This window comes from Tyto alba, unplaced genomic scaffold (genome assembly GCF_018691265.1).
Source record: "Tyto alba isolate M040663 unplaced genomic scaffold, T.alba_DEE_v4.0 Super-Scaffold_14, whole genome shotgun sequence".
Taxonomy (NCBI): Eukaryota; Metazoa; Chordata; class Aves; order Strigiformes; family Tytonidae; genus Tyto; species Tyto alba.
The window spans coordinates 22,803,831-22,822,632 of NW_024881276.1; the positions used below are offsets into that span (position 1 = coordinate 22,803,831).

General features: G+C 40.7%; 1 long non-coding RNA gene across 1 annotated transcript; it reads left to right on the forward strand.

The window, feature by feature from the left end:
* Positions 1-9,526: 9,526 nt before the first annotated feature.
* LOC122152961 lies at positions 9,527-14,484 on the forward strand. The gene is made up of 2 exons (XR_006164975.1): positions 9,527-9,621; positions 13,667-14,484. It is a non-coding gene; the product is annotated as an uncharacterized LOC122152961 (long non-coding RNA).
* Positions 14,485-18,802: the final 4,318 nt, after the last annotated feature.

The following is an 18,802-nucleotide window of genomic DNA, read 5'->3' on the forward strand; positions in this document are numbered from 1 at the left end:
AAAAAGGAAGACCCATTGAACTGCAGGCCAGCCAGTCTCACCTCTGTGCCCAGCAAGATCATGGAGCAGGTGCTCCTGGAAACTATGCTATGGCATGTGAAAAATAAAGAGGTAACTGGTGACAGCCAACATGGCTTCACTAAGGGCAAATCTTGCCTGAAAAATTTGTGGCCTTTTATGATGGGGTTACATCACTGGTGGATAAGGGAAGAGAAACTGACATCATCTACCCAGACTTGTGCAGAGCATCTGACACTGTCCTGCATGACATCCTTCTCTCTGAATTGGGGTGACATGAATTTGACAGATGGACCACTCGGTGGATAAAGAATTGGCTGGATGGTCACACTCAAAGAGTTGCGGTCAATGGCTTGATGTCTGAGTGGAGAGTGGTGACAAGTGGTGTTCCTGAGGGGTTGGTATTGGGACCAGTGTTGTTTAACATCTTTGCTGGTGACATGGACTGTGGGATTGAGTGCACTCTCAGCAAGTTTGCCAATGACACCAAGCTGTGTGGTGCGGTTGACACACTGGAGGGAAGGGATGCCATCCAGAAGGGCCTTGACAGACTTGAGAAGTGGGCCTGTGCAAACCTCAGGAAGTCCAACAAGGCCAAGTACAAGGTCCTTCACATGGGTCAAGGTAATCCCAAGCACAGATACAGGTTGGGTGGTGAGTGGATTGAGAACAGCCCTGTGGAGAAAGACTTATGGGTGTTGGTTGACAAGAAGCTCAACATGAGCCAGCAATGTGCACTCGCAGCCCAGAAAGCCAACCATATCCTGTGCTGCAGCAAAAGAGATGTGACCAGCAGGTTGAGGGAGGTGATTCTCGCCCTCTAATTTGCTCTCATGAGATTCCAACTGGCGTACTGTGTTCAGCTCTGGGTTCCCCAGCATAAGAAGGACAAGGACCTGTTGGACCAAGTCCAGAGGAGGCCACAAAGATGATGAGAAGGCTGGAGCACCTTCCTTATGAGGACTGGCTGAGAGAGTTAGGATTGTTCATCCTGGAGAAGAGAAGGCTCCAGGGACACCTTATAGTGTCCTTCTAGTACTTAAAGGGGGCCCACAGGAAAGCTGGGAAGGGACTTTTTACAAGGGCATGTAGTCATAGGACAAGGCTCAATGGCTTTAAACTGAAAGAGGGTAGATTTAGATTAGATGTAAGGAAGAAATTCTTCATTGTGAGGGTGGTGAGGCAGCGGAACAGATTGCCCAGAGGAGTCTGTGGCTGCCCCCTCCCTGGAAGGATTCAAGGCCAGGTTGGATGGGGCTTTGGGCAGCCTGGTCTGGTGGGTGGTGTCCCTGCCCATGGCAGGGGGGTTGGAGCTAGGTGATCTTTAAGGTTCCTTCCAACCCAGACCATTCTATGTTTCTATGATTTCTCCATTCTCCTTGGATGAGAGTAGATATGGATTCTGGTCTGTCCTTTACTCTCTTCCTTTTGTAGCCCTGCTCCCTTTCTTCACACTGTCTCTCGTCTCTCCTTCTCTCCTGCTGGCATCAGTGTTATGTAGCTCTGTTGGGTGCAGTAAGAAAGAGGATATGTACATTTATGTAGATATATACAAGTTATAAATAGGCCAAAGGGTACTTTTACATGTCATCACTTGGAAGTTTTAGTCTGCTCCTGGTAGCTCTTTTCAGATGAGACAAGAATATGGTTTAAAGGCATATTCTTCTTATTTTTTTCTAAAGCACTTCATATAATTCAATAAAGCTAGGAGTCTGTTTTATTTAGTGTCAAAAAGTGCTGTATTTTAAAATGAACCTAACTTAGACTTTGAGGAGTCTCCAATGGCAGCTCCCTGGAGTAGAAGCAAATGATGGAGAATGTTTGCAGAGCATTTGGCTAGTAGCTGTGTGCCCTCAGCACTCACAGATTAAATGTCTACATGGCCTTTTGGTTGCTGTTGCATTATTGATGTGGAATGTGGTGAAAAAACCTGCCAGAAATGTTCAGAGCAAAGGTTGCTAGAAAAGCACTGCTTTGTTGTCGTGTGACTTGCATATTTGCTTAAGGATGCTTTTGCTAGTATCTTTTAATGAGAAGAAAATACGACTATTACAGGAACAAGTAATCTGTCAGGCTGACAGTATGGATGGTCAAAATTTAATATAATTTAGATATGGGATATAAATGCCTGGCAACAGTGAGTTTAGATTGACAGCATGCATTAATTTGCCTGCAGTCTTTTCTGTACAAGTTCCCTCTACATCATATCTGAGATTGACACCATTATAACCTTTCTCATGGTTGCAGTAGTCAATATTAGCCTGTTAAACTCAAGAATTCCTAAATAAAGGCAAAAAGGAAGCATTGGAGTGCACAGGAGCTTTAACTTGTCAAAAGACTGCATACAAAGCATTTCATACACAGGAAAAGAATTTCACAGATCAGCCCCATCTTCTGCTCTGTTTAAAAAGCCAGCTCATCACTGAGCTATGGCAAGGACGGGGAGAAGAAAGAGAAGACAGCCACTTTGAGCAGACTGCAACAACACTTCCATGCAGCGCTTTGTTTTTGTTGCTCACTTTATGCACCTCAAGTGAAGAAATCAAGTTTAGGCCCTTCCTAGGTCTGCAGCCTGGTACGTCTTTCTTATGAGTGTAAAGGTGTTGGGCACTGTGGGCGCTTTCTCTTCAAGATTCAAGTCACAACCCATGAAGTGTTTTCCCTACCTTTCACAAGGCACTAGGAACTCACTTTCTGGAATGGGTCTAACTTCAAGGGTGCACTTTTCCATCTGAACTGCCAAACAAATATGCTTTAGCTGATGCACCCTCCAGGTTCACATGCAAAATATGGCCTAATTATTTCAGACAGGAAAAATTAAAAAAGAAAAAAAAAGAAAAGAAAAAAAGATAAATAATTAAATCTGAAAGTAAAAGAGAAAGCTAAGAGATATGTGTCAGGGGAAGTTTAGACTGGACATTAGGAGAAGGTTTTCTGCTCAGAGGGTGTTCAGTTATTGGGAAAGGCTCCCCAGGGAAGTGGTTGTGGCACCAAGCCTGCCAGAGATCAAGGAGCTCTTAGCTAAGACCATGTTCTTAGTCATATGGTTTAGTTTTAGGTAGTGTTGTGAGGAGCAGGGAGTTAGACTCGATGATCCTTATGGATCCCTTCCAACTTGAGATACTCTATGATTCTATGAAGCGCTGAGCTCTATTACAGAATCAGTGATCTGGCACAGATTGGTCCCTTTTCAGAAAACAGAACTACCATTTCCTCTCTAGTTTCACTCATATGATGTAGGAATAGGAATCTTCTCTTTTCAAATTAGCCACTGAAGATGGAGAAATCCAGCTGTTTATTTAAATAACCAAAACAATAATATATGTGAGATATGGATTAATATATTGGCAGAGGTGTGTACAAGTCACACTCTTATTCCACTGCATGTTGTAATATTTATATTGTCATGCATTCATACTTTATTAATTCTAATGTTGGAATAGTCATTTAAGTACCCTGCCATTTATTTTGTTCTGTAATTAGATGACTATCTTGTTTTTTATAAAAGAGCCAGTGCCTTCACATGAACTTGCAAATATATCAGTTGCCTTTGCAGAGAAAAAAACTTTTATACGAATATTTACAAGGACCAAAGGCACTGTGAATATCAAAGCAAATTCCTAATTTTCAGTTCAGGCTTCCACTTGTAAGTGCACTTTGGCGTTGTTCACCTAAGTCAGGCTAATATTTTAACTAAAATATCTTTGCTAAAGGTATGAGAAAGATACATTTGTGAATCACTGGATTGCCAGGCAAGATATGAAGGTGAAGGGAAATAAAGTACTGTTTGATGGAGGGAAATTGAAAAAACAAACAATGGAAGTGACCAGGTTGTAGCCGCTACTAATTCCACAAAGCTTGGTTGACATGGTTGGCTGCTGTTTCAGAGAAGGCAGAGGGTAAAGATCTTTCCAGTTCCACCAGCAATCCCAATCAGCCTGGGCATTTCTGGATCAAGTTACAAGAGGAATATGCACTTTTATTTCAAGGATTTCCCAAGTACTGAGCCCCTCTGAGCAGTTAACAGAGACTGTACAAGGGAATTATGTGGTGGATGCTATATTCTATTTGGTGCTCTCTAAAATGACATTCAAAACATTGTTTGCTCTGTATTGCACTGATACTTTGCAGGTTGTCCCCATTAGTGACATGATGTCAAGGGAAGTCCACTGCTGTCAGCCATTGCTAGGAAGCTCATCAGATGGTATGAACAAACAAGAAATTTGGCCTTCTTACAATTTGAGGAAAAAAAGGGAGGCCAGGGAGCTATGTGTTTGTTGAAATGTAAAAAGCCAGGTTTGCTGAGGTTGGAAGCTGTATCAGCAATTTAATTTATTTAATCTCAAGTATTCTGTTTTGTCCGTTTGTGTGTGTGCAGTGACCTATCTTTATTCCCTATGAAGAGGCTTGGTTGGGCTGTCTTCTGCTCCACCGCTGTCGCAGGCTGTTTCCAGAGAGGAGCAGCACAGGATTTTCCCCAGACTAATCCGAGGGGCATGCTGGGTTGAACCGGGTTCCACTGGGCAGGGCCATACAGATTTGGGTGCTGAGTGAGACTGAGATGTCCCAGAAGTGACGTCTGGGAATCTCTATTAATATTGGAGAAACTGGATGCTGAGCACTTCAGAAACAGCCGGTGGTTTTGTCCTGTCTACAAGCAGTATTTACCTTGGAAACTGGGAGACTGGAGGACTCTTCTGCATGCTTATAAAGCATAATGGTATCTTGGTTAGTTACATTAGATGCAAAGTTTATAAAGCACTTTGGGTATTTCCTATATGATAAAAAGAAGTGGGAATTACAGGGTAAAGAGTAAAATGATCAGGAGTTACACACACTCAGATGTAAGGAATGCTTTCCTGAAGAGTGCAGCAAAGCAATTAACAACACTCCCACACTCTGATATAAAACGTGCCTGTATTTTGGAATTTGAAGCAGGGCTCATTGCAGCAGAGGACGCTGAGCTCAGAATTGGCAGTACTAACAATTAGCAAATTAAAATACTGTCAGTTCCTCCTTATGGAAAGCAGATATCGATCCCCTATGCTGAGGGTGTGAGGAATTTGTTACCTTGTACCTTTCTCTAATCTGGGCACTGTTCTTGCTCCAACTCAGATAAGGAAATCATGGCATACACCTTTCTCATGTTTAAAGTAAATAGTTTCAGTGATCCGATGCTAGTTTTAACTGTATTCCAGAAAGAATTGTCATTATTGCACGCAGCTTGTGTTGCAATAGCCCACAGAGGCCTTTGCCCAGACCGGTCATGCCTGGGCTTTGTGGAGGATGAACACACACGGTGGCCGAGAGCTCCGGCTTGAGGGAGGGTACCATTCAGGAGCAGAAACCTGGAAGCCTGGGTCACTGTGTCCTTGTGTCACTGGCCAGTCATCCTGGAGGTTCACACTTAATTTTCTGAGGCTCTGGCTTCACAGGGATTGCTGGTATGTCAATATCACAGTTTTTTGGATTGCTTGTGGAAAAATACTCTCCCTCCTTCTGCTGAGGTTTTATATCTGACCTCTGCTGGTTTCTTGTGTTTCTTGCTACAGAACGGCCACTGTCCCAGACAATGTTGTAAATCACTTTCACAGCACCTGCTTCATGCCATTTTATAATCTATCCCCTAATCTGTCTCATGTTCGTTCCTCCAGATCAGAAAGGGAGATTCTTGCTCCTGAAGTGCAAGGTTTGCAGGGACCACACCATGTATGATCTCTGAGGGGCAGTGAACGTCATTTCAGATTCCTGCCAGGGTTCTGATAACTTTCTGTAAAGACTTATTTCAAACCCTACATCAACTTTGAATATGTTTTTAAGGAGCAGAAATTATTGAATAATATTTTAAATAAGGAAAACCTGATTATGTTCTATAAATATTAATCTCAGAGTGTAATTACTCTACTACTCTATTATATTAAAATAAACCTGCTGGTGTTGCAGCATTTTAAGTAAATGCTAGATGATTTAGGTTGTTCTTATGTTCTATGTAACAACAATCTTCAGTCTGAAACAAGATCACAATTTGCTGATTAAAGAAGTATCATTTAATCAAGTGAGATTGAGGATTCTTTTTTTTTTTTATACTTTTTTTCTTTTTGTATACTCTTACTAAATGTTTCATTTTTGGAACATCTTACACCTTTTCTAGTCTTGCTATTTAATTGGCATTAATAAAATATTCCAAACTTCACCCAGAAGGTATCACATATTCAAGGCACATGATAAAGATTTGATTTGGAAGTGCTAGCTTTGAGAAACTACCCAGAATGGCAGAAGTCCCGTGGGATGTAATCTGTTAATACAAGTTCCGATGCAGTAATGTTTCATATTTGTTTTAGTGACTGCATATGTGGCTAGTTGGGAGACTTTGTGGAGGGAGGCTGAAAGAAGTAGATTACATTTAGAGATAATTCTGCATCAAAGTGGTCTGGAACAGCATATTGGAACTTAACGTTGGTAAAAATACCATGGTATTATTCGATTGACAGGGGGAGCCTGGCTCTTCTCTCCCTTCATGGAGGAGGAGCTTATATGTGAGATGTGAAGAGAAGGCAAATGAAATTTTCTGGAGTAAAATAATTGAGTTGAAGTTGATATTTGCTTTCTTCAGTCTAAATGAAGCAGTGGTGGAATCCATGATGAGATGTTTTTCCCATCACTTTCAGTTTAGCATCTTATTAGTTGCAGTTAGATATTTTCATAACTCATGCCTGTGCTCTTAATGATCTTCTCTTCACACACAGCTGAAGTGAGAAATGAACCTACACATACAATGGAAGTGAGTTTTTACTTCTAAGTAGATGCTCTTATAAGCATGCATCCACCATTCTTTGTCCTGTGGCTCGTGTTATTTTTCAGTCCCCACAGCCAAGCCCTTCTTGAAAGCTAAAGACATATTATTTGGAAAAGATAAGTGAAACTGGCCCTGTGGAAGTGACTTAGAATGGGTTGGCTTGTTGTCATAGTGGAGTACCTGAGGCTTTTAATCTGTCTTTTTTGGTGAGGCTTCTCATTAGCTTTCTTTTCCTATTTATCTCTCTTCATATTCACCATGCTATACATGTCTTCTTTTATCGTCAAATGGAAATTGCTCTAAGTACTGCAGAGCACTTCCCTCATAAGTCATCACGTAGCTTTTACATAGCTTTAACAAGTGATGACTACATGTCCACATGCATGTGGACCACCTCACTGGGAGACCTTATCTTCAAGGTGGAGTTTGACCCAGAAGTGAGGGCAAGAGCAATCTAAATGAGTGGCAGGTAAATACCATAAAGCCATGTGCATAATTCTCAAAATTGTTACCACTATGGTCACTTTTTAAATTTCTTAGTTTCAAATTTCTTGGGATAAAAAGGCTTTATAGGTCTTTGCAGAAAACCTGGCCTGATGGAGCACTGTTTACAATAGCAGTTTAGTATGTGACACACACCAATAAAGAGGGATCAGCACAAACATTTTGCAAGCAAAATGAGAGTTGCACAAACACTCACAGCATGTGAAAACACTGTGGATGAGTTTAAGAATATGTGACAAAGATCATAGTGAATGTGTTTACTTCTTTAAGGGATTGCTCATATCTGTGTAACAAAATCTATTTTTTTCTTATGGAATAGCCCTTTATTAATCATTAAAACAGTAGATTCTTATTTGGGGTGTAGTCTGCATCAAAACCATGGGTATGAATTTAGAGCAGAACAGCAATACACAGCCTAACTAAATTAACAAGATGTAATTTGACTGTAGCAGAGCCAAATCCATCACAGTGTAATTGTCTCTGGTCATACACACCTTTTAGTTTTAATGGACAAAGTTTAAGCAGCCAAATTATTTTATCTGTGAAAACTTTAAAATAAGAGAATTGGAAGTATCCTAACTGTTAATTACCACTGGCTTTTCAGCACATTGCTGTTAAAACTAGGCAATTTTATCTCTATGATAGCAACCTGGTGGTGATAAGGGAAGACAGATTGCTTTCTGAGGGTCAGTTATGCTTTTAAGAATCTTTATAGTCAACAAGTGGGTGCAGCTGCAGTATCACACATATTCATATTATAAAACACCTAGTAAGTGAAAGTATTTGAAAGCAGTTCTTTTGATCTTTTGTTCAGGGAGATCTAAGTATCAACTAGTGGATAAATATTCATTTTCTTTTAAGATCAGTTTGTAATTTTCTCTTGGAAAGAAAGATTTTTCCAAGTTCAAGCACATTTCCTTGCTGCAGTTAAAAGCTGAGTGAACAAAACTGTATTTTTCAACTAATAAATTCTCTAAAAATGAAATCTCATTAGTGTAATGAATACATTGAATGGTTGTTTGTTATAGGCAATTAACCTCCATTAATTGGAGTGGTGTGTTCACAGAAGAGGGATTGTTTATTTGACAGAATGATTTTTTTGTGGGGAAAAGACATTTCAGATAATTTGCCAAAATAACTTAATCTCTGGCTCATGGCACTAAGTTACCATGGACAGTGCAAATGAAAGTTGTCTGGAGAGCTGCAGAAGGATTTTGTTACACTGAATGACCATGTAGTAAAACAGCAGGTGAAATTCAGTGCTGATGGGTAGAAAGCAGTGAAAATGGAGATTTTCTCCAAGCTTTGCATGCACAACAACGAGGTCTGACCTAACTATTACAGCTTGGGAAAGAGCTTGGGTCTGTAACAGGCAGTTTTATGAAAACAGCAGTGTTCAGCAGCAGGCAAGAGGTAAAAAGAAAAGTGTCTGCCTGGAATTGCTGGCAGAGGTGCAAAGAACAAAATAAAGTTCACCATTACGCTGCGGTGTAAATGTTCAGCTCGGCTATCTGTTGAATGCCAACCACTGCTGTGCTCTCCCCGGCTCAGAAAGCACCTCTGCTCACTGGCTGCTTGGTAGGACTTGAAGGTGTGACTCTGGGCTGCTGCAGGGCATGTGCCGGTGGCCAGGACTGATGCCAGTCGTGTGTGTGGGCTCTGCTCGGCTGACAGGATTGTGCACGGGTCCAGGTCTAGGTGGACTTGCAGGCTGTGGTTTCACTGACCGATAACTTCCTTACCAGCTGTACATTGTGCTCACAGTCCCAATTCCTTGCATTTAAAGAGACATGTCTGTGAGGTGCAAATCAGACACAAATTAGCATAGATATCCCTGTGGGAGTCCAGGGATCAAGCAGTGGGATAATTCCCATAGTCAGGGAGTGACCACTGCTCCCAGCCACAAGAGACACTGACCTCGAAGGGGATGAGCAGGGCTCAAAGCCCACCTCCTGCCTACCCCAGCCCACTCCTGTGAGTGTGCAGGGTCACCGCCAAGTCCAGTTCACCCATCAGGGAGTTATTTTGTAGAGTTTGGGATGTTAATCTGAGGAGATAAGAGATAAGCAGGGTGTTACAGTTCCATTGAGAGCAGTGCCAGGGAGATGTCTAATCTTACAATCCACTTATGTCCCCGGGAAAAAATGTTACCATCTCTGTCTCCCTCTGTTTAATTTAGTGGCCTTTGGGAACAATTCCTCACTCATAGAAAGATGATTTTCAGAGACTGGAGCCCTTATACCACAAGATTTCCTGCTTTTGCAAGCACTGGAGTCTGACATATATGCAGCAGAATGGAGAAGGTACTAATTAATATCTTTTTTGCTATTGATTTTGCCTTTTCCTCTGCTGTTGGATCATTTTACTATCAGCTTTACGATTTTATTGGTAGATCTGCATAGTTTCTTTCTCCCATGTTAATCTTTCCTTGTTTGTGAGATGGAATTGATGCTGCTATTAGGGATCTCTGCTGTTTATTATCATCACAAGCATAAGGAAGGCATGATTATCTTTTGAAACTTGCATTATCATTTACCGTTGCGGTTAATTTTTAGGAATTCTGTATCACTGTTGATGTCTATTGTGAAGCCGATAAAATGCTAAGGAAAAATGGGCCAATTCTGAAGTGCTGCGATCAATATGCAATACTTCTTACACGTTAACCTTTACCATATGGATTTAATATCACATCTGATTTACACCTAATAAAACGAGAGTCTGCCTCTAGAGTCATTCTCTTATATTTTTTTCAGGATGGAAACTTCCGCTTCTGGTGTTACTGCACATCAAACTTTGCTAGCCTTACCTAACTCCCCTTACCCAACTAATCTGACTTCAGCAAAACCCTCCCGTGACTTCAGTTATATGCCAGCCACAGGCAAAGCTGGATCCCTTATTCCAAAATCTGCTTGCAGTCCCAATGGTTTAAACCTGGGGAAAAATGGTCTACCTAAACAGAAGTTCTCTGAGCTTACTGGAGTAACCAGCATGAACATTTGCCACACCATCTCTAGAATTTTCTGTAACATTTTAACCAAACACTCACACATTTCTGGCTGTGATCATCAGATTTAGCTTTCAACTTCAACAGCTAGAAGTGGGCATCCTGCTCTCCTGATTGCAAGTGTTTCCCTGGAGCTTACTACATAAGGAGTGTATCTCATGGCTGCTTCCTTGGAGACAGTGGTCCCGCTAACTGATGGAATATGTTTACAACCTATTTCAGACCCTGGGTCTTTTTAACAGATATTCTGTGTTTTTCCTCTTCAGTGTTTTGATTTATCTCTTTAGGTTATAATACTTAAAATGTTGACTGCATTAAAAGGATATGTATGGATTTTCTTCTATTTGATTAATAAACATTTAGCCCCAAGTTGCCTGTGCTCTGGTGGCAGTGGAAGGGTACTTCAAAATGGTGATAATAGGTGCATCACAAGATATATTCCTCCCTGATATGCCAGGGCCCTATTGCCCAGGTGGAGGATACTCCTGGGCCCTAGCAAAGCACACACTAAAAGTTCAGAATGTTCTTATTTTTTCAGAACAGCTTTTCCCACCTACAGATCTCTGTCTATAAATGTGGTACCCACAATGAAGCAGGTCCCTGTCTTCTCCAGATGTTGATCTCAAACACTATGCATGTGCCACATGCAGGCAGAAAATCTAGAAGCAATTGAGAAGGTTGGTTTGCAGCCTGCTGTTACCATTTTTTTTGTGTCCAGCCACAGCACTTAGGGGCACAGAGTGTGGGGGTGGGGGACTGCAGCAAGATGAAGACCTTGCTGGGGTACTCCTGTAGAACTGGAGCCGGCCAAAGGCATCACATTTAGCACGTGTGTACTCTGAGGGGTCAGTCACTACCAGCTCCATCCTCCCATCTGTAGTCACATTTCCCTGTCTAGAGAACTAATTTGCTCCACAGCAAAGACTAGATGCAAAGTATGCACTATAGATGTCTCAGTGACTCATGTCTGGGCACCTCATACATCCTTCCAGGATGCTCCTGTCCAAGATCAGGCAGCACTCAGCGAAGCATCTGGAACAAGATTTGTCTCATGCATGCCACAGTTGTGGACTTCCCTGCTCGTCTGCTTAAGACAGGAATCTCCAGGGATTTCACCTACTCTTTTGAGGGGAATGAAATGCTGCTTCAGGAGCTCCACAATTTTTGTGGGCTTTGACATATTTTTTCCATTCATTCACCTTCTTCACTTGTTTTCAGAATGGGACTATCCACGATTTTCTCATTTGTAGGCCTTATACCCCTCTACAGAGGCAAACAACAAGATCTAGCTTAATTGCTATCATACTTATCTATTCTCTTTTCTTCCAGCTTCCTCTGAGCTCTGTATCACACCTGGCCACTCACCCTGTTAGGAGTCAAAAAATTGCAAAGACTTAGAAAGTACTAAGGCCCAATTATTTCAGTTGTGCTACTGAATAATAGACTGAATAGCAAGATGCCTGGAGTGCATCAAAGACCTCGTGAAGGTCTATAGAGATGCCTGTGTTATTTTAGGAAGAAATATGTGCAGCCTAAGTAATGTAGAACTACCACATTTAAAAATCTATGGCATGAAGAGAACACAGGGTTCTTCTAGTTATAGGAACTTGAGAGAATCCTTGGCAGAGGAATAAAGTGACTAACTACAAAGTGTATGATATTTCCATGAAGGAAGGTGATATTCAGTTGGAGAAGCACTATAAAACAGGTAAAGGACAGGATAAATGTAGATAGAGAGAAGCTGTAGGGCTGTAGGATTGAGGTGCTGGACTGAGAGGTACCTCTGGAAGCTATGCAAAAGCCCGTACCCTGTTCTGTGCTTGGGGTCTGCCCTGGGCAGGGAAACCTGGGGGAAGGTCTTGTGTCAGGCTGGGCAGCTGAGTGAAATGGAATGCGCCTTGTCTCTGCAAGAGAGGGGTTAGAAACAGGCTTGGAGCTACCCACTGCAGTGAGCAGCTGCCCCAGGACTGCCAGCAGTCTCAGGGGTGCCCTGGGTGGCGGGGGGCAGGGGAGCCATGAGGGAGGCAGCTTTGGGAAGATGGGCTGCCACTTCAGACGTGGCTCTGCTGGGCAGTCACAGGCCATGGCAGCAGCTGTCCGGGACACACGGTACCGACACCTGCTGCCCCTGCACAGTGTGCATCTGGGTGCCGCTGTGTTTAAGGAGTTTTAAATTCCTCCATGAAAAAATAGTATGTGGAAGGGCTTCTGCAGGTTTGAATCAGTCCTTGGTTGACAACCAGGAGTGGCTCATGGTGTTTTCCAAGGCAGATAAATCCTCTCACAGACCTGTCTCAAGCATGTGGGATATTGCCATGACTTTGGGGTCTCTGATGTCAAGTGTGGCTTCACAGAGTGAGATCAGAAAGAGGTTTGAGGTGGCCTCGTGTGCCTCTTGTTCCCCCAACACTTCTCAGACAGGCAATAAGGACCAAACCGCACTCTGAGACCAGAGAGTTTGGCATTACATGAGGCAAAGTCATATTATTTAAGCAAGCCTTAGCGGAGCCGGAGATCCTGATTGTACAATCTCAGTGATGAATTAATTCTTTATGGCTAGAGGTAAACACGAGAAAAGCACATAGAAGGCCAGGCAAGCCCCACATAGCCTTTGTGGTGAGAGGCAGGAGCCATTTCAAAATGATAAACAGCTGAACACTGTGCTGGCATTAATGCAGCCGCTGAGAGAATTTCTCCTATGTTAATCTATGAATTTCATAGCCCAACACTCCATTACTTATTTATAGATTTATAACTCTTCCCCTACCCTCTCCCCCAAGCATCTGGCTGCTTTATATGAAACACAAAGTTGCAATTACAAAATGCCTTCTGAAAAACTATCACCACCCCTGTCGTCTGCTGATGCATGTCCGGGTAGCAGGCAATTGCAGACTTTGCCCAGTACTAGTTGGCTTGGCATCTGCAGGCTCAGAAGCACCCTCTGAGCACCCAGGGCCAGACCAGTGCCACCCAGGACCCACCCCACACTCCAGTTGCTGTGCTGGAGAGCAAGAAGGAACCTTTTCCTCTTGCAGCAGTACCAGAGGTCTCTGTTGCACCTCAGAGGGATGTAGATGACTTTTGTCCTCCCTCCTGTTCATGTCAGAAATATAAATAGATCAGTTAATATATTTTGGGTCTGCTCTGTTATTTTCTCCTGTGTGCAGGTTTGTTGTTATGCATTGTGTTACTAATCCTACATGTGGCAAGTTGCTCCTCTCAGGGACTGTGTTTTGGGCTGTCTCTGTACTCTGGTGGTATCACTGTGTGTGTTGTGTAGGAGTGTCTTTTAAATGTTTTTGTGCATGTATTTTTCTAGTTTTTAATTGTTTTGTTGACTGCAGGAGCTGGGATCCTCTTTGGAGCCCTGCGAGGGGAAAGGCAACTCCGGAACCATGGCCCACGCGGGGAGGATATCTGGCTACTGGCATCTCCAGATGTACTAGGACTTCACAGAAACAGGGAAGAGAAGCATTGCTACTGCTGTGAGAGTTCAATGAGAAAAGCCATCTTTTGAAGATAAATGTACTGCATATGCAGTACAAGTTTAGGATGGTAACCAGTACCTCTAATAACAGCCAGAAGCAAACAGATAGCTAAGAGAGAGCATAGTACATGTTTATGTGTACAACGGTGGGTCATGCACGTTATGTTTTCTGCCACACAAGATTTCTCTATATGTTTCAAAGATAGCCCCAAGAAAAGTGTTTTTCAACAGTCAAGATGTGAAGCTAAAAATGCAAAGAATAAAACCTTCACAGTCACTGGCAGAAGTCAGTATTTGCTACCTGTTATCACATTGTGCTCTCTAATGTGTCGCTATTATTTCCACACCATGTGCTGTGCTGAAGTGCAGAGATCTTGGTTATTGCTGTTACTTTCATTGCAGTGTTGATGGAGGGTTCAAGGGCCTGACATCCAGCAGATACCTGGTTCCAGTGCAAGTGCAGAGGCTTTAGAAGCTGCTGACTCATTATATTTTACCTTGCCAGAGCTTCAGTTGGGAATGTATTAATCCTGCAAAGCTCTTGTGTTTTCATTGAATGTATTTGTGGTGTCTAGGTGTTACTGCTGGCAACGTTGTGTTTTTCTGAAGCTTAGGTCTGTAGATATGTACTTTTTTTCTCTTTCTCAAATAAATTTTTAATAATTAATTATAAAAGATATCACTGACCTGATGCTGTTGACAAAAATGTTATGTAATATTCTTCTAAGGCTGTCTCAGTACTTCATAATATTTTACAAAGATTCTGTTCTATTTAGGTGAATTTGATTTTCTGTTGCCCATTAACTTCTCAAGTATTTTTATATAATTACAGAATAAGTGAAAGATTATTGAAAAAAAAAATGCTGTTTCTAGTCCAGGTAGGTTTGCAAGTGTTAGTAGGAAGTTCAATGGCAAGAGCTATGTCAAATATAAAATCATTGTTTATCAGGTTTAATGCTACTCTGAAAGGAACTACACAGATAGATAGCTCTTTGCACCTGTCAAAACCTCTATCATAGTCATAATTTTATTTATTTTACTACATTGTTCAATCCTTTAAATTCAAGTGTTCTGCACAGGAGAGCTGTGTCTCATCATGCCATGAACCGAGTAGGTGAGATAAGCCCATTTTCCTCTAAGGAGGAGTTTCAGTAGGAGGAAGAGAATAATTTCCTATGTTTCGATGCTTTTGTTACACAACTGTCATCTTTCAATTTCAAGAGTTCCATCTAGAGGAATCCTATTTCATGAGCTTGGTTTCACTGGCCTTTTAATGTGTGTCACGTTTGCTGACTGAAAATAGATTAATTCATTATTTTTTCTCGGTTTTCTTTGTTGAATATCTATGAATTCCATTGTTTCTCCCTGGCAGTTTTTGAAACAACATTTTAACATCAGTATTGCCTGCTTACACAGAAGATATCCTTTCCATGTTTCTGTTTATCAAGCATGCTGAAGAGAGAGAGAAATTCTGTTCATGTCTGACTGTCACTTGTGAATTTGTAGCTGAGAAAGTTACAAGGCTCAGATTTTCCCATCAACAGAAATAAAATATATCCTTGAGCAAAAAAATATTTAGAGTAGCTGAACAGACTCTGGCAACAGGGAAACCATGTAGTAATATAGAAAATACTGAATGCAGACTTATCCACTGAGAACTAATATTTCTGTAAATAGACATAAATCTTTGTTCAGTTTGTTTTAGGAGTCACTGTTTCCAAGTATTTTTTTCTTAACCCGTAGAGAAATCTGGAAAAAAAAAATCCAGCTGAAATGCCAACACAAACAGTTCGCTATTATCTTTTGGTGTTAGGAGTTAAATTCCTGTTTATTTTTTATCTAATGAACCTTTTAGGCCCTTCTGCAGCTCAGATACTCCAGTTTATCTTTTCTAATATTCTTTGTTTGTCAGAGATAAAATACCCCAGTAATGTTTAATAATGAAGTCTCATATCTAAAACCATACTAGGATGATCTTTGTATTCAGATGTGTGGAATTTGTCTAAGACAGAAGACAACTTTCTAGGTGTAGGGGAGAAAAGTTTTAGCTCTCAAAACCATGTTAGTAAAAGAGTGGCATGGTGCAACTGATGGAAATGAGCTGAAGTAATCATATTGTTTATGCTGCAAAACTTGAATTTTGATACTGTAGCTTAAGTTGATTAAAACAAGGCAAAAGATAAAAAACCAAAACCACTTTAAACTTTCCTGTGGCTCTACTTTCCCAGACAAAATTAACCATACCTTCAAAATTCATACCCATGTTGAGTGTGACAACATTCCTATGCTGTATGATCTTTACTGGTGTGGCTGTATTAGAAAAGCCTTCATGCTTAAGGTCTGATCACTTTTTAAATAAAACTCTTTGACGTGTCCTTAAAAAATAACTATAGCAGAGGTGTAGTGTATATGGGTACTGTACTAGAAAACTGGGGGCAGGGCAGCAAAGTTGAGATTGTAAAAGCAAGTTACACAGGCTATGCCTGTATGGATCAGTAAAAGAAAATTAAGGGGGCACTGAAACTGAGTTACATGGAATAGCCTAAATTTGTAATGCTTAGAACTAGTCCCTTTTAGTAGCATATCTGTGTTGGAAATATCTAATTGCAACAGTCCAAAACAGAGCTTGCAAGGCAATGACCTAAGGGTTAACTAGCATGAATGATCAGAAGGCCAGTGATTGCACTGAATCCTTGGTTACTTAGAAGTAAAAATTTCCATTTAATGACATGGTTCACGTAAAAATCATAAGTACCATTGAACATATAAGCTGAGCACAGCAGCTACAGTACATTTCTCAACTTACATATATATTTTTTTTCTTTCAAGATCAAGGTAAAGTGAATTAATTTTTACCTAATTATCTAATTTTACCCAATTAATTAGAAGCAAGATCATATTTCTAATTTTCAGCCTAAGGCTGATTTCAATTTTGATTATGATGCACAAAAAAATAGAACTTCTTTACAGTGTTGTCTTTAGTTTCTTTCTCTGCCAACATTTTCTGAAATTTTTAGATGTCATTATGAAGACAAATTAAGGTCAATTTCATAACCTCAGGCTTAAATTTGTTTGTATTTTTAATGAAACCACGTTGTGGTATGCAGTCACAAGTTACTTTATCTAAGATGACACCTGCCATCTCGTTTCTGTCAGTGTTGACTTCATAGTTAATTGTTGTCCTCAACTTTCTCCCTCTTAATTTTGTAACTAGCTTTGCAATTAGGTAATTTTAGGAATTCAGCAGAGGCAAAATGTAAGTTTTCATTATATTTACTACATATTATTCTGTGCTTATGAGATAATAACCATGTGGATGTTTCTGAACAATTGCATGCAATTAACTGTGGTGAGTCTTAAGCTAAGTTTGCTTAGAAGATATTTCATGTTCTGCTTAAAAATGTGGGCACCTTTACAAAGATGCCCAAGGACTGCTGAAGTCTTTTGATCCTCAGTGTCCAGAATTGGCTAATTACATAGCAAATCAAGGACCAAGTGCTTAGGTTTAACCACTGAACTGTCTAAGAGGAGACAAAGTTTTCCTCAGTCTTTTTTGATTTAGTTCCTTTCAACTTGCTAGTGTAGAGCGGAGCACTTGTACAGTGAATTTCACCCCATAGACTGAGATTGTTTTTCTCGGTTACCTTTCAAAGCTCCATCAAGGACTATTTCATAGCTGCCTCAGGGTCTGCAGGTTGCAGGTTGAAAAACACATTTCTGCAACCAGTGAGGAGAGCTGGTGACTGCAATGAGTTTTGAATGGCAGATGATATATCTTGGGTGGTGAGCTATCCGAAGCAGACATCTCAGTTAAGTATCTCAAGGTAGGTGGAATGGTTATGGGATAAAATACAGAGGTAGAAAGTTGAAGGAATTGTTCATAATCTTTTGAGCCAATACTGGTAGAAATAGTATCTCCTTAATATTCCACTTGAAACAGGATAAACAAACTTTGAAAAAAAGTATCATAAAGAAAATCTCAGCATTGGCAAACATTCATTTTAAAGAATATGACCTTCCAGTCTTTGTCAGGACCATGATCTGATGCTGAGGCCTTGTAGTTAAATGCTACTCTGTACAATCTGCACCAAAACCCAGGGACTATGTTTTTGTTTGCTCTTCATTGTGTTATTGAGATGGTAAAATTATGGTTCAGTGCCAGCAGAAGGGCAATTTCATGGGTACGTCCAAATGTATTCAGAAATAAGCTGCTCGGTGAAGGTCATCTATTTATTTGCACATACATTTGGTTTACTCACTAGGCATAATTTTACCTCATAAGTAATAATATCTGCACAATGTAATTTCAGAAAAGACTGTGATCCATAAAGAACTTCCCAAACAAGATAACTGTAAAGCAGATTTAATTGCAAAAATTTATTGTTCTTCAAAACAATAAGACTGTTTAATAAAGGTGAAACAAGTACTAAAAATCCAGGAAGCAGGCAGTGCAAAGTCTACAACATCCTTAGTTTTACCCCTGTGTCTGTACATGCTCACCATCCATCAGCTGAAGTTCCTAACTAGCTGCCACATGAAATGTCACTCCAGAGCATGTGTATTTGCTTTTTTGCATGATGGTATTTGCACTGAAACTTATTACCCATGCTAACTTATTGCTTCATGTTAAGTTGTGGTCTCAACTGATAACAACTCCAACCCAGAGAAGCATTTAAATATACTTTAGCAAATAAGTTAAGCATAATTTAAGTACTCCCTTAGTTGGGAGCATCAGGAACTGATGTTTGAAACTCCCATGGCCATGACTCATTATATAGAAGCCCAATTTTTTTGAGGCAGTAAACAGCTGATTGGTGCAAAGTGCAAACTGCCCTTGTCTGAACTGTGGAGAAACCTCGGGAAGATGAACTGATGCTTCCACAAATATAGAGCAGAAAACAGATTTTTTTTCCCAGTGGAAAGTGTATAATTTAATCAAGGTGGAAACATTGCATGGGAACGTGCTGTTTTCAACATAATTTATTTAGAAAAT